General features: G+C 45.4%; 1 protein-coding gene across 1 annotated transcript in view; it reads right to left on the bottom strand.

Annotated features, from left to right (window-relative positions):
- The window catches only part of SLC2A13 (solute carrier family 2 member 13), a 2,060,320-nt gene that overhangs the window by 544,430 nt on the left and 1,500,235 nt on the right, over positions 1–15,655 (bottom strand). The gene's annotated exons all lie outside the window — the stretch shown is intronic.

Below are 15,655 nucleotides of genomic sequence, written 5' to 3'. Positions count from 1 at the left end.
ATGAGACCCTCTCGCTCACTACACTGGACCACGCCCTCTGTACCCCACAGCGTCTTGGGAAGGCACCTTGGAACTCTCCTTCACGCTCTTCATTTTGCCTCTTCTCTTGCTTCTCCCTGTGATTCACTTCAAACCTCTCACCTGAGTCATTTATTTAGGACTGCGGCTCCATGATAATGAGTCCAACAAATAGACCACTCATGTTTCTTCTTCCAGTCTGTCTTCTGTGTTAATGGTGGCCTCCTAATCTCACTACCTAAGTGGTGTTTGTGTGTGTAAGAGAGAGGATGTAGGGCTCTGGTGTGTCTCTTCCTTGTCCCAGTACCTGACTGATATTCACTGGAGGATGATTTAGGGAAAAGATAGGAAAGGGAATGGTAATAACCTACAAAGGCCTGGGGGATGTTGGATTCATTAGAAAAGGGAAATGGGGGATAGCCTGTCTCATCCAAGGGTGCCTCACCCCCCCCCCTCCCCAAGTCTCCTCCACCAAGGTGATCCTCCCTCGCATATCCATCCCCAGGGTCAGGATCTGATAGTGAAAGCCTTTCCCCATCCACCTGGGAGGAGGATATATCGAGGAAAGAAGTGAGGACATCCTCATATTCTTCACAGACCCTATGACAATCTGAGAGACAAATCAAAACAAAGATCACACAGCACTTATAAATGGCATTACTGAACATATATAAATAAATACATTCCCCAGAAGCATCTTTGGAGAGACTTTGAAATTGGATCTGCTCATGGTGAGGGCTAATGAATATTTGAATATTGCTGAGTCTGGAGTGGTGCCCAGTGGTATTGGTATTACTATTACTCTGGACGTAGAAATATAGGACAACATGCTTCTTCAGACTATAGATGGGAATGAAGGCCAGCCTTCAATAATAAGTTCCCGCAGTGAAGGAAAAAAATAGTAAGATGAATAAAAAGAAGCCTTCATCTAAGGTGTCATCCAAAAGGGTCCAGCAAGTCCTTGAGAAATCTTAATATTGGGGCCAATTCCATAATTGTGATAGCAGGCGAGGCGAGTTTAGAGCAACCTCCCTCACATCCATCACCAACCAAGAGGAAAAACTCTAATAAGCAGCCAAATAAATCTAAAGCTAGAAGAACAGAAGTGTGGCTATTAAAAAGAAAAATATGCTTCTGCCTAAATTAACATTTAAACGAAGTAAGACGAAGTAAACGAAGTAAGACAGAACAACAAGCCCTGTCACAAATATCTCCAGGAGCTGTCAGGGCAGGGAGGATAATGATAGTGTAGATTTTTTTAATGCTGCTAGTGAAGTACTGGCTCATAATTTGATGCCTCCAATAATAGAGGGAAAGTGGTCTTAAATAATTCCATCATATTAACATCCGAACCAGCAAGGAGGGAAAATGTGAGTCCAAAATTGGAGTACATTTTGACAAACTATTCAACTGCGCTAGAAAATACCTTATATCACCCCCAGAGCCCATTTTGATTGGATTTGAGCTAATATTTGAGAATAAGGAGAGCTATTGCTGAATAGAACATCTCTGTTTAAACTGTTTCACAGGATTCCGCCACTTCACGGATTGGTTTTGAGAGACATTCACCAAATAGAATTTGTGGATGACCATAGCCAAGATTTTGTAGTGGCACATGCAGGGTCTAAAATTGTATTTAGTTCCATCATGAAAGAAATTGATGCATTTCTGTCATTTTGAAAATATGTGTTTCCCTATAAAAAAATATGATTTATGTAAGAGTTCAGGAACAGGGAAGTTAATGCACAAGATATTATCTCCCAGAAAGAAATCCTTATATGAAGCATTTGAGCAGAGCTTGGTTACGGGTAAATCACAGATGCTTTCCAATGTTGATAACACATGTTTAGGTCACTTTAATGATCTAGAGTTGGGTGGGGAGTGTTTGGCTAATAATACGGGCCAGGTGAAATGCAAAGTAAAATCAGAGGACTAGCTGGAACAAAATGAAATAAATATGTATTACTACAATACAAGAATATTTTTAGAAAAACTAGATGTCATGCCAAAATATATAGTAATTGTCACTGATGACACATTTAGAGCAATGTACATGCCATACCTATATCTTAAAAACCGAAGATGTTACAGATGTGAAAATTGGCATTTAGATTCTGCTTCAAAAATAAAGTAACATCTGTTTTACCTTTTTCAGAAAATCCAGTTAAGGGAGGTGGAAAAGGGAGGTGCATTTTTTTAAAGTATACCCATATCGCACAAACCGAAGATGTAAGAAAAGTAGAAACTCACACTTTAAATCTTCATTATAAAGTAAGTTTCCAAACTACTTCTCAAAATTGGTCACGAAGAGTATCCCGTATTTGAAAGCAAAATTGGCATCCCTTCCGACCTAGGCACAGTCGTCAATTCCCTAGCAGACCTCGCATCCAAAATGGACCCTGACATTTAAAATCTAATGAAAGAAATCTACAGAATAGTTATATGAGCATGCCATTCTAACGCCAAAGGACAGCATGGCTGCCGTAATCAGTAAGATACTTATTCATTCTTTCGTCAGAGTCCAAATGGAGTCCAAATCTGTAATCTCAGTGGTTCAAAGTGATGACACAGTTCACAACCCTGTTGAGTTCTTGAACACTTTAAATACTCCTGGTCTTCCCGAACACAAACTTCTTCTCAAAGTTGGAGCACCTATGATATCATTGCAGAACCTCAACCCACCTAAGCTCTGTAATGGTACCATATTGAGAGTGAAAGCTCTGCACATAAATGTGAATGAGGCTAGGGTGCTAACTAGTTTTGTCCAGGGGGACTGGATTTTTTGCCTGCTTTTGAAGGGATGATGCGGAGAAAGCTTTTGTGGGTTTTGAGTGGTATTCCCCTGGCACCTGTGAGGTATGAGTTGGGATTATAATCACTCAAAGGTCGTGCTCTTTGGAAATACTTATCCTTTTATTATAAGATTTTATGCCCAGTGAAAGAGTTTTGCCTTTTTGCTGATTTAAATGCAATACTCTGTGTCAGGGGCAACACATGTGTATGTGCTTACTCAGATTTCTGTGATGTGATTCTTTCTGGTATTGGGTAGTCGATCAATGAGTTGGTCAGTAATTTGGCCAAGGTAAAACAGTCCATGTTTGATTATGATTTGGCCTCTACTATTAATTCCCTTCATTCGTATATATGTTTCCCTAACAAATCTAAAATGTGATTATAAACCAGCAGGTGTACTCAATCTACATTTTTCAATTTATTTCAAATGGAATGAAGAGGGCTATCAAATCTTGAAGAAGGGGACTCCAACCACCCCGAAAGGCGTCAAAAAAATATTTGTCATCACAGCATGTGAACATTATATGTTATAAATCAATCTTGCTGAAAGTGTTATAAATACATTGTATGCCCACGAACTATACTGTGCCTGAACTATATGTGATTTAAAAATAAGTTTGTTCAAATCACCATGTTGGAGAACACATGCTCATAACAGATGATTCAGAACCAAATTAAATTGAGGATTGCCATCATTTTTATACCAACAGTGTCCTAAACTGGTTTCTTCCATAAACTTCTTTCCTTTTTTTCTAAACAAAGGATTCTGTTATCATTGTGCAAAAAAATGTGACAGTTCTTGATTGTCTTTACAATTGCAAGGGTGTGCAGGGGACGGGAGAGTTCCACAAGTTTGTGGACAATCTGTTGGTTTTACATATGTTAAAACAACCCAGTGTCAAGGCAGTTATTCTCCCCGGCACCCCGCTAATTGTCTATAAATTCTATAAAAATCCTTAAAATTAGGTGTGCGCTAGGCAACACAAACTTTCAATTTAGACGAAATGAACAAGGATAAAAAGAAACGAGGAAAATAACAGATTTAGAAAATATAAAAGCATCAGAGAAACCAAAATACAAAACATATGCTGTGTTTTATCAAGCTTTCCTTTGAAAAATGCTGCAAAATGCGGCCATAGCCTAAGCAGAGCTTCTTTTGACAGGCGTGTATGCTAGTTGCAGGCCCATAGTTCGGCACACCACTGATAATGACACCCTAAACAGAGCGGTGCAGGCGACGCAAGACATCCCGATTTTGTCTCGTGGCATGATGGGACCCTTTTCTCAATGCACAAGTTTGAGATTCATTGACTACCAGAGGCGTTGCTACGGGGCTTTTGGTTGAAGCCCCAGATAGAATCTGAGGGGCTACAACCAAAAGGCTACCAAACCCTGTGTCCCGACAGTGCCGACATTAGGATAGCCCCGGATCTTTTCCAGACCAAGCAACACCCCTGTTGACTACTAAGACTGAAACATGAGTTAAGCGAGGCGCAAAGGTTGCCACAGAGATTTAGACGTGTGTTTGTGCTACATTTCCCAATATCCACCCTACACTTTGGCTCATATTGGCCATTTTCCCTGAAAGCCTGAAAAGTCCCTTTAATTGCCAAAAGGCACTTCGATGGGCTTTCACGCTATACCGCCATCTTGAGTGAAAGGGCCAACGTCATACCCAGAGCTTGACAAAGAATCTGCGGCATTACATCAGATGAAAAAGAAGCTGACAAGGACTTCAATAAATCATTTACAGCAAAACGGCATACATTGTTAGCCCTAAATGGATTGAGCATGCAGGATTATTCTAGCAACATGTTATTATGCTTTGGGTTGTACCTTCTGCGAATCAACAAATACACATTCATCCTGCCTTTTAAGCCCGGATGTATGCAACATCACAGTTGCCTGGTACACATGTTTGGGTACAATAAAGAGCACTCCACTGCAGCGAATGTGATGATTTGAGAATGGTTAAAAGTGTACAATAGCAAGTGATTAAGGTGTGCATGGAAAAAGTTAAGAGAACCGGAACACATACAGATATCAGAGTAGAGGTTTTCATGCATCGGACCACAATTCACCTCGAAGGCAAATCTTGTCTGCTGGCTCTGTTTGCAGTGAGATAAACAGGACTCAACGCTAAGCTTAACTGACAGACTCAGGCTGCCGGCTCTGGATGCCAGACAAAGCAAGTGTCCCTATTCATTTACTTGGGAAAGGGGTCACTCAGGGGGCAGCTGTGGCCCAACCAAGTGATTCAGCAACCCGGGAGTGATGGAGAATGAATTCAAATTCAATTTCTTATTTTTAATAACAACCAATAACATTACTTCAGAATAAAGAGCTAAAAAAAAGTATTTTAATGAGAATGTATAGTTGAAGTAAAGGAGGAAAAACTGCATGAAATCGGGTTTCAATGAGAAAGAAAAAGTTCAGTGTGGTTCACACTTTTGATAGTGCTATGGATTGCCGGCCGTGCCGTGTAAGGCCGCTCTTGTGAGTCTCCACTCTCCTTCACCTGACAACACTGGCAGATTGCATCTGCTAGGGTCACATTAGCCTGGGGCATGCTCCATGCAAAACCATGATTGCATGTCTCGAGTGCCACAGCAGAGCGTGGCGAAAGTGAAAAAGGGCCAAGATTTAGAGCACCCTTACGGTGCTGTATCTGGGGTGAGCAACTGACCTATGCCACGCCAAGAATCGTCACCCATTCTAGGGGCGGTCCCAGTCGAAGTCAACTTTCTGTGGCGAGGGGCTGTCACAGTTTGCCCTTTCCCCTCTACCGACAGTGGACATGGATGACAAATGATACTGCTTTTGATGGGTAAGAGAGCTCAGCGGCTTACTATAGCTGTCTAGAACTCCACGCGATCTGCAGATCACATTGGAATTCTGTTGGGACAGAAATAAACTTTCATACTTCCATGGTCAATTAAATGAGTGCCTTTGAGCGAGTTCAACCTAATATATGTTATTAGTGTGCAGCCACTTTGGCGAGTTTCTCTCTGATACACATATATCAGAATCCAGTGAGCTACTACTATGTCATGCGTGCATGTATATCAGAATCCAGGACTGGGGATTTGGAGGGGCCACTCAGAACTGTGAGGAAGTAGGCATGTTGAACATTCAAAGTCCTGGATAAAACATACATTTCATTGATATTTATGCTCCTGTAACCATTCAGTCGAGCAATGGGGCTAAGAAATAGAAAACCGCCAGGAAGAGACTTGGTAATTTTGTTAAAGAGCTGCAGTGAAGGGAAAGACACAGAGCCAAATGTCATGCAGCAGAAGGGTGGAAGCAAATGGCAGAGATATAGAAATGTGTTACAAAAAACCCTGGGAGCTTGGACTGAAGGAGAGGCATCTGTCGCTTAGCACCTGCGACATCAAAGAGGTAACAATCGTAGAGAATCTAAAAAGATCATGATGGAATGGTGACAAAGGAAGGCAGAGGAGCCGAGGAAGATAAGAATGGATTTGTGGTGATGGAAATTGGGTCAAGAAACTCAAATACATGCCAATGTTGATTTGAAGAAGGTACAACCACTACCATAATTTGTTGTCACTCCTCGTCGACGTGTCACACAGTTCATAGAATTAGCTTGAACATAATTCCATTAATGAACTAAAATATACTCTTTTAATTTAACTTTATTTTATTTATAAAAGCCACAGGAAAAGCAATGCATTTTTGGCACAAAAACACTTGCAGAATTTACCATTGATTGCAGAGCGGAGGACATGGGTGCTTTACATTGGGATGATAGAATGTGACTTGAAGGCCAGATGATGCAGGGGAAGGTGGAAAAATAAATAAGGGACAGGAACAGGACAGAATGATATAGGGATGGGATGGTGGAGAAAGTGCAGAATTAAGGATGGAGGGGTGATAGAAAAGTGCTGTAGGGTTGTGTAGGGAGAGAGAAAACATGGTGATTCAGTAGCATGGAGTGCTAGGAAAGAGTTTCTTCGGAAAGAAGCAGAGCTTTACGGTTAGATTTAAATGGTGGTAGAGTTGGAGTAGTACAGGTAGAGAGAGGAAGAGCATTCCACAGTAGGGGAGTGAGGAGAAAGAGAGAGAGGAAATGAGAGGGAGCACAGGGGTCTCGCGTGGTGGCGAGGAAGTGAGCCGAGGATGATCTTAACATGTGAGGAGGAGAGTAGGGAGAGAGATGAACAGATAGGTACGGTGGGGCGAGTCCAGGGATAGTTTTGAAGATAAAGAGAATAGGTTTATACTTAGTCCTTTGTTTCATAGAGTGTCGTCAGCGAAGAGTTAATCAGAGAAGCAGAAAGGGGAGATCAGGGCACCAAGAGCTAAAGTATAGAGAGCGAAGAGAAGTGGACAGAACAGACCCTTGGGGAACTCCAACAGTAAAGGGAGTGAGTGGGCGGGTATGGATGTTCCAGGATATGTGACGAATCAAGAGATCTCGTCAGTTGTCCCCAGAGGGGAGCTCTTCTCTGTGAGGCTAGGGAGGGGAGCCTGCTGTGCAACAATCCCTCTAGGGGTCACAGAAAGCATGACTCTATAGGGAGAGACTCCACCCATGGGGATAAGGACTGCCGTTCCATGATGGAACTGCCTAACCACCTTGCCTTTGAGACCATGAAATCTTCGATGTCCTCCAAGAACCAACCTGAAAGCACTACTGTTTGTCACTGCAATATACCCTCCTATCTTCATTTAAGACTTAATACCACCAAGAAGAGGAGGAGGAAAGGAAGATACAGAATGAGAATAAGTAATCTCCAAAAAGTACTGAGCAGGGGAAAATTGAAGGAGTGATGCAAACTACTCCTTTTCCAAGTCTAGACAGTACTGAAGGGGTGGCCTCAAGGAGGCTTGAAGAATACTCAATTGATACAATAGGAATATAGCACTCTGGTGGGGAGAACTCAGGTACAGGACATACAAACCAAGAAGGGACTGAAAGGAGAATCTGGTGTGAAGCCTGTGAGCCCTGGGAGATTCAAACCTGGGAATGAGGAAGTGAACAAAAGAAGATGGTCATCGGTCGTGAGGACACCATAGAGTGGTCGGCGGAGCACTCCATAGTCAGATGGAGACCCACGCTATGCAGAAGGTGGAGAGAGGCCGACGGTGGCGTGACCACAGACAGGTGGACCGTGTGGTCCTTCAACTACGCCGATACCGACAGGCCAAGAAACCTGCAGAGCCAGCGTGAGGCAGAAAGAAATGGAGAGAGGGAGATGCAAAGAACATTCGACAAGAGCAAAAAAGACCAACACAAGACCAACACCCCAGAAAATAATTGTGACTTGCCCCTGCCAGAAAAAAGGTAACAGGAGCAACGGGAAACCTGATAGGGGTTTGGTAAAGAGTGAAGAGTGCCTCAGGAGTAATCTCCCTCATCATAGTAATTGCAAGAAAGATACCAAGAGTGAAGAATATCTCAGGAGTTACCTCCCTCGTCACAGTAGTTACAAGAAAGTTATCAAAGATGAAGAGTGCCGCAGGAGTAATCTCCCCTGTCACAATAACTGCAAGAGAGATATCAAGGATAATTATTGTTACAGGAGTAATTTGGGTTTGTGGAAATTGTGGAAAAAGCCAAGGACAATATGGGAGTGATCACCCTTTTTGCAATAGACAAGAAGATAGGGAAAGCCCAGGAATATACAAAAGGCTGAGAAAGAATAATTGTTGGACATTTAACCAAGCCCAAAGAAGTTGCTGGGAGGAAGTAGAAGGGCTTATCAGAAATAACTGTTGCAAGAGACTATCAGAAATCAACCCTTAAGGCTGAACCAGTTGGACCAGAAGAAAGGCAGTCATTTCCCCGGCTTCATTTCTGTTTGCTGAATACCTATAATTAGTGGTAGGGTCAGAGTAGGATAGTTTTGGGTGGACAACGGATTCTTTAGTTTGACAACCACCATGACGACGAGCACCCGAGCAAGATTTCCATTAGGTAGGGCAAACCTTTGACTATAGGGAAATATAGGTCCTTTTCTTATTGTTTGAACAAAACCTTGAGTTTAAAAGGCCACCCCTTTTTCCGACTCCTTCTTCTGACATACCACAGATACCTGAAAGTGCCTGGGGGCAAGGTAAGAGAGGGTCTTATCTCAGATGCCAAGGAGAGATTATGTAGAGAAAAGGTCAGAATGGTCAACAGTATCGAAGGCAGCAGAGAGTTCAAGAATAATAAGAATAGATGAAAGGTTTGCATGCCGAGCAGAAGAGATGAAGTTGCTGACATTGAGGAAAGCTCTCGGTAGAGTGCAGAGTTCAGAAGCCAGATTGGAGAGGGTCCCGGAGATTGTATCAAGAAACTCAGTGAGTCGATTGAATAGTACTAGCTTTGGGATTTTGGAATAGTGTCTTAGAAGAGAGAAAGGGGGAAAAGGTGGCAGGATAGTTGGGATCTAGACCAGGTTTCTTAAGGACAGGGATGCCAGTAGCTTTATTATAGGATGAGGGAAAAGTGGCATTGTCAAGAGAGGAGTTGAAGAGGGAAGTAAGATGTGAAGCAACACTGCGAGCTACACACTTCACTATGTCATAGGACAGTGGGGGCTCAGGAAGGGTTAGTCTTGAGGAGTAGGGAAATAATCACATCAGGGTTGTTGGGGGCAAATGAAGACATAGTAGCAGAAGAGGAGGGTAGGAGCGGTGGAGAGAAGTAAGCAGGAGGTAATTAGCAAGGGTCTCCCTTTTCACTCTTGGCTTTGGCAGCAAACCTCCCCTTTTCCCAATCTTGCCTTAGCCTGCCAACCAGAGTAGTTCACTATTAAATATTGTAGTCAATCTCTTTTGGCTTTGGGAAATGCTTGCACACTCTTGGCTTAGGCAATAATTGTATCCTTTTTGGACTAGGACAATGTTTATACCGTTGTTTTGCGCTGGGAAATGTTGGATTCATTCTTGGCTTGGGCAATACTTGTTTCCTCAACTCACAAGTAATAATGTTCAGTCACTTAACTTCAGAGTAACAGTGTTTTCGGGTACTTCATAATTAATTCAGAGGTTGACCTTCCCCTCAAAATCAGTTTAATCTATATGCAACCAGTCTTTTCATCTTTTTTAAGATGTTTGAACCATCAATTAATGTGGTTCTAAGTGCTATTGTTTTGCACGAGTCAAGGGAATAAAGATCACTCACCCGGAAGTCCTACCCTTTACACTTCCCATTGTTCAGTAATCAACAGTCGTGTTCTGATGGCTTTCACTCACACGCAAGTGATTCTACTGGCTACTGTTGCCTGCCATTGTTCGTGCAAGAGCTCAGAGTGCTCGGCTACACTCACTGGCTTCTGTCTTGTTCCCGTTGAGTCACGCAGGACTTGGACTGCTTCAGGCTTTTTTTGGGCATACACTCTTCCTCTATAAAGGTGACTTCGACCCCGCCATGAAGTCACAGAGCTTCTCTTGCTGTCAGGACATTCAGCTGCAAAACTCTTCTCAGCCACGGTCGCCAGCACGCCTTCTGCTGTGCAATTTCTGCAATTAGGTTCACATGTGGAAAAGCAGTCTTCCTTCACGCCTTCAGCTGCGCAACCTCTTTACTTCAGATTTTGGGGAAATAGGAACCTCTCAGGACAGGCAGCTGGAATCTGTTTGGTCACAGTCCCGGCGTCCCTTCTGTTCACCCACTTCTGTCTTGATTGCTGACACTGTGCTTTCTTTCATCTGCTACCACTGCTGCTGTAATGCTACAGCTCCATCTAATGGCCTGTCCCTGTGGGGGAATTTTAAGCCTCTCAGCTTCCCTCAGGTGTGGGTCATTAGGCTTAACTTCCTGACTGCTGCTGCAACTTTGCTCTTAAGCCCTCTTCCTCGCCCCAGTACTTATTGGATTATGGGACTTGTAGTCCAAATTAACAGCATTAAGTTTTCTCACTTCTTCTGTTTAGCAATAAGCCATTTTAGGAGTGCAGGATTGCAGGGAAAGTTAAACAAGGGGGTCTCCCAGTATTTCTGACCTGTTCCCCCTGGCCACCATGTGATCTTCATGTATAACACCACCCCCAGGGTCGGGATCAGGAAGTGTCTGCCCTTCCCTGGCCACATGAGAGGGGTCCCAGGTCAGGTCTAGGGAGGGAATCATTGCTGATTCATCACAGTACTTACAGACAAGTAAAAGGGCACAGCAAAGCAAGGCTCATAGGAAAAGAGGCAAATAGCCTGGTCAGTGGCTGGTCTTCACCCTTCACTATTCCAATCTTAACTGGGATTGCCCCTGGCTGGATGGGAGTTCAGAAGGGATGGCACATGGTCTTGTCACCTGATTGACTAGTCCATCAGTGGTTGGTCTCTCTGATATTGTCACTGGCGTTGCTGGGATGAGGCGTTTTATTCCTAATTGCTGTTCCCAGAGGCTTGGCTATGTACACAATCTGGGAGATCGACCAAGATTGGTGGGGGAACCTGTACGTATATGTTCGAATTCGGGCAGGGGATTTTCAGCCTTTCAATACTGGGTTGAAATGGGGCAATTTATGAGCACTACTTTTGCTAAAAACTGGGCTTAGTACCATCCAATTTAATATGTCTGAGAAAGCTGTATGTGCAAGCCAGGCCAATTGGTCATGCACCAGAATTACCTGCATGATTACAAGAAACAACTTCTTCAAAACTGCCTGGCCAAATGCTGCGTCCGATCTGGCGGTGGCATCCAAGCGGTAGTGTTTGCAAAATGCCAGTGGAGAAGCCCAAGTAGCCACCTTGCTGATCGTCTGCCATGGGACGCGCCTTTGGAACGCCACAGCTGTGGCATTGCCTCGGATGGCGTGGGCATGTATGTTTGCTGGCAAAGGTTTGTGCTGCCCCTCATATGCCTCCTTGATAGCCATAACCATCCACCTTGATATGAAAGCCTTGGAGGCTTGATAGTCTGGCTTTGAACCGCCAAAGTTGATTAACAAGGCATCCGATTTACAGAAGCTCTTGGCCTGTGAAGATAAAATCTTAGCGCATGCCTGACATCCAGGCAGTGCAAAATCTTCTGATCCTCGTACTTTGGATCCGCAAAGAACGTTGGGAGAACTATCTCCTTGTTAATTTATAAGGAAGAAACAACCTCAGGGAGAAAGGCAGGATGCGTCCTGAGCACCACTGTGTCCCGGTGAAACGTGATATAAGGCTCTGAAGCCACCAGAGCCTGATTTCTGCCTATCTGGCGTGCTAAGGTAAGGCCAACCAGCAGATCCGTCCTAATAGTCACCAGCCTGAGGTCTGCCAATGCCATGGGTTCGAAAAGTTTGTGGGCTCGGCACTCAACACCACGTTAATATCCCAGACCGGCTGTGGACGCTTGACCGGAGGATATAAATCTGGTAAGCCTTGCCAAGTGCCTTTATACCACCAGATTAGAGCAGGAGAAGATGTCATCTGTGGACTTCTTGCAGGCCTCTATGACCGCCAGATACGTATGACAGGTGTCTACCTGCGCACCTGAGTGGGCCAGATGTGCTGAGAAGGATAACACGTTGTCCAGTGAGCCTGTAAGTGGATCCACCTTGTTTTTCTTGGGCCAGTGGCAGAAACTGGTCTACTTGCTCTTGTACTGACTCCTGGTGGAGTCGCTTCTTGCCCCTTGTATGATGGCCAGGTTGACCTGTGATAAGTGTAGATGCTTCACGGTGACCGGCTCAGGAACCACCTACCAGGTCTAACTTCTGCAGAGCAGGGTGCACCACTGTGCCCCCTGCTGGGAAAGTAAGTGGGATGGACCCAGCGGGAGGTGTACTGGTGGTTGGTCCGACAGTCGGAGGAGTTCAGAAAACCAAGGTCTTGCCAGCCACCATGGCGCTATCAAGATGAGTAGTAGGCTCCATGACTCCCTGACTTTGCAGAGGTCTCTGAATCAGCGGGGTAGGGGAAAACACATATGCATTCATGCCGTTCCACGTGATCTGCAAAGCATCCCACAGCAATCCTCTGCCTTGTCCCTGCCAGGATGAGAACTGAGGGCACCTCCTGTTGCTCATGGTGGTGGCAAATAGATCTACCTGGGGGTGGCCCCACCTACGAAAATCCCCCTCAGGACCACTGTGTTCAACTTACTTTTGTAGTTCTCGATCCCCAGACTGCTGAGCTTGTCCGCCTCCAAGTTGGATTGTCTGCGAGCTATTTTTCTTTTTGTCAAGGTCCTTGTCCGTGGTCAAGTGGAACAAGCCCCCCCCCTCAAACAGAAGGTCTAAAATGTAGACCTGCACATCATGGTTAAACTGTATCCCTTTGAGCCAAGCTGTCATCCTCATATCTGTGGCGATACAAATCGCTCTACCTGCAACGTCGATGAGAAAGACTGTGGATTCCATGCTGTCTTGGGTCACGATTTTGGCCTCTGCCAATCCGGCCCTGAAGTGCGCCCGTCTACGAGCGGGGTGCTCTGGGAGGAAATCATCAATCTCCTGCCACAGCTTCTGTTTCACTGCAGCCAGCATGGCGCCAGCATTGGCCTGGCACAGATGGAGAGTGGCATTAGAGTGAATCTTTTTGCCATAGGATTCCAACAACTTTTCCTCTTTCCCTATGAGTGCTGAGGTGAGTGCAGCTGATGAAAACTGTGGCTTGGAGTAAAGCAAGGCCACAGCTATAAGCGATGAATGCGTTTTGGGGTGCACCGCCAGAATGAGAGAGTCCCCCTCCGCCTGCCTATACTTGGCATCAGGGCATTTGTTGGTAGGCTGCATCGAGTCTGGCTTCACCTAGCCCTTTTTAGACAGGGCTTCTAGTTCTTTCGACAGGGAAAATGGTCAGAACCTCAGCCAGAATCCTGCTTCAGGTTGCTCAACTTGTGGCTGTGGAATACCAAGGTGTTCTGCTACACGCACCAGCCTCTCGTGAAAGGCCTTAGCTGACGAGGGAGTATCCTGGTCCTCGTCTATGTTGCCCATGTGTCCTGCAGGTTGGGAGCTGTCAGAGGCGTGCTGGGCGCAGGCAGCTGTGGTGTGCTAAATGGCAGTGCCAGGGGCTGCTGTGGAGGCTGCACCGCAGGCAGGGCCACCATGACTGGTGTGAGCATGGGTACCAAGGACTGAATTGGGGCTAGGGTCTGGACCACGGTCGGAGGATGGGTTAGTGCCGGAGGGACTATGTCTTTCATGACCCCCCTGTGTATGGTGCCCATCTGCGCTGACTTCATGAGGGTAAGGAACTTTTCGAAGAACCCATCCTCGCATTCAGGGGAAGGGCCTGAGGACGTAGGAGTCAGGCCCTGTGGTTGCTGGGTATTGGCAATGCTTGCTGCACTGGGCTGGGAGTTGCATACCGCTCCTGTGAAGTTGTGGTCAGGTGTGACATGGACCAGGTGACTGAAGAGGTCCAGTCCCACCTAGATGTGCGTTCCCATACCTGCTCTCCAGAAGGAAGCGGCTCTGGCCGAGCCGCCATCTTGTCTGCCCTGGCAACCATTTTGTCATGGTGTGCACAACGTGCTTGCTGTGTGGTGCCTCAAGAGCCGGGCCCAGCCTCTGCCTGCACGCTTAGAAGCGAAGGCTCAGACCTTCCCTGCACCTCAGGTATCGACCTGGGAGACGGAGTGCCCTCGGCCAGGACACTGGTAGTGCTGTGTATAGGCGCCCCCTCGGGAACGAGCCCGGTAGTAGGGCAAAGCCCCTCGGGGATGTCCACGGTAGCAGATCCTTGCAGCCCCTGTTAGGAAAGCATGGTATCAAGAATAGACAGACACAAGTGATCACAGTTCAATCATGTTTATTAAACAGTATAGGTAGGTGTGAAAAACTCCTAATCTAAACCTAAATCTAAGATGGGAGCAAGCTACGACCATCAAATAATAATAAGGCAGTCCTAGTGGTAGCTTGTCAAAATAAAAGGGTCTATACAAAGAAAACCTATTGCCAATCCTTACAACTAAATACAAAAAGAGTGTGGGATAGTATTCATAAGAAAAAAAGAAGTGTTCATAAATGATAAGTCCTGATGTGGTAGCCTGGGTTCTCCCTTCCCCACATTTTGAGCATAGGACAAGGCGGGACTTCTGAGCACAGCACAATCTGGAGCTTTCCCAGCGCGAGTTGACAGTTCCGCTTCAGGTATCCATAACTTCGGGGGTCTTTTCTACAAAAAGTCTCTTGCCTCCGAGGACCTGATGGGTTCCAAAAATAACAAACCAAAGTTCCTTTCCAATGTACGTTGGGTAAGAATTTCACCCCAGGGTCCTCCTCTCAAATGTCAGCCTCTCTCCATTGGGTTCACTATGGGTTGTATGCAAAGATATTTTCACCTGTTTGTATTCACAAATCCTAATGTCTTTTAAACAGTACACTGTGGACATCCCTCTGTCGGGTTCACTATTTGTCATCACAATGTTCACACGGGCATCATGCTTCACCCAGTTCTCTAGGCATCCCTCCGTTCACTCTTGCCAGTCTTTCGGTTCCTTTGCTTCCCTTGGTTTCTAATTGTTTGCCGGTCAAAGAGTTTTGACTGTCCATAGGATTTTGCAAGACCCCTGTATGACCACTTTGACCTTTCTTTTATGGCTCTCCTACGGCCTTCTGTTATCAGTAGTTTCAACAAACATGTGGGATTAACCAGACTCTCCGGTGAGCACCCACTTGGTGCCGGACCCCACTGCAGCTGGTTTTCCCTTAATGGTAACAGTTCTTTCTTTAATCTGCCATTTGCGACTTTCGTTCAACACAGTTCAGTTTCTCATCGTTTCTCCTCTCCATCCACCAGCTGTGATGAACCGCTTGGCTTTTTTTGTCTCTGGAGTCAAGGCCGTTACCACGCTAGCAAGTGTCTCTACCTTTTCTGATTATCAGTGTAGGCGTGCTCCGTGTACCGTTGACATCTGCTGCAACGCACAGTGGCTATTGTTCACTGTCTTACGATGCCT

The sequence above is a fragment of the Ambystoma mexicanum genome, chromosome 12, assembly GCF_040938575.1.
Source record: "Ambystoma mexicanum isolate Mex_15411 chromosome 12, UKY_AmexF1_1, whole genome shotgun sequence".
In the NCBI taxonomy this organism is placed as follows: Eukaryota; Metazoa; Chordata; class Amphibia; order Caudata; family Ambystomatidae; genus Ambystoma; species Ambystoma mexicanum.
This window is presented reverse-complemented; position numbering and strand designations above follow the sequence as displayed.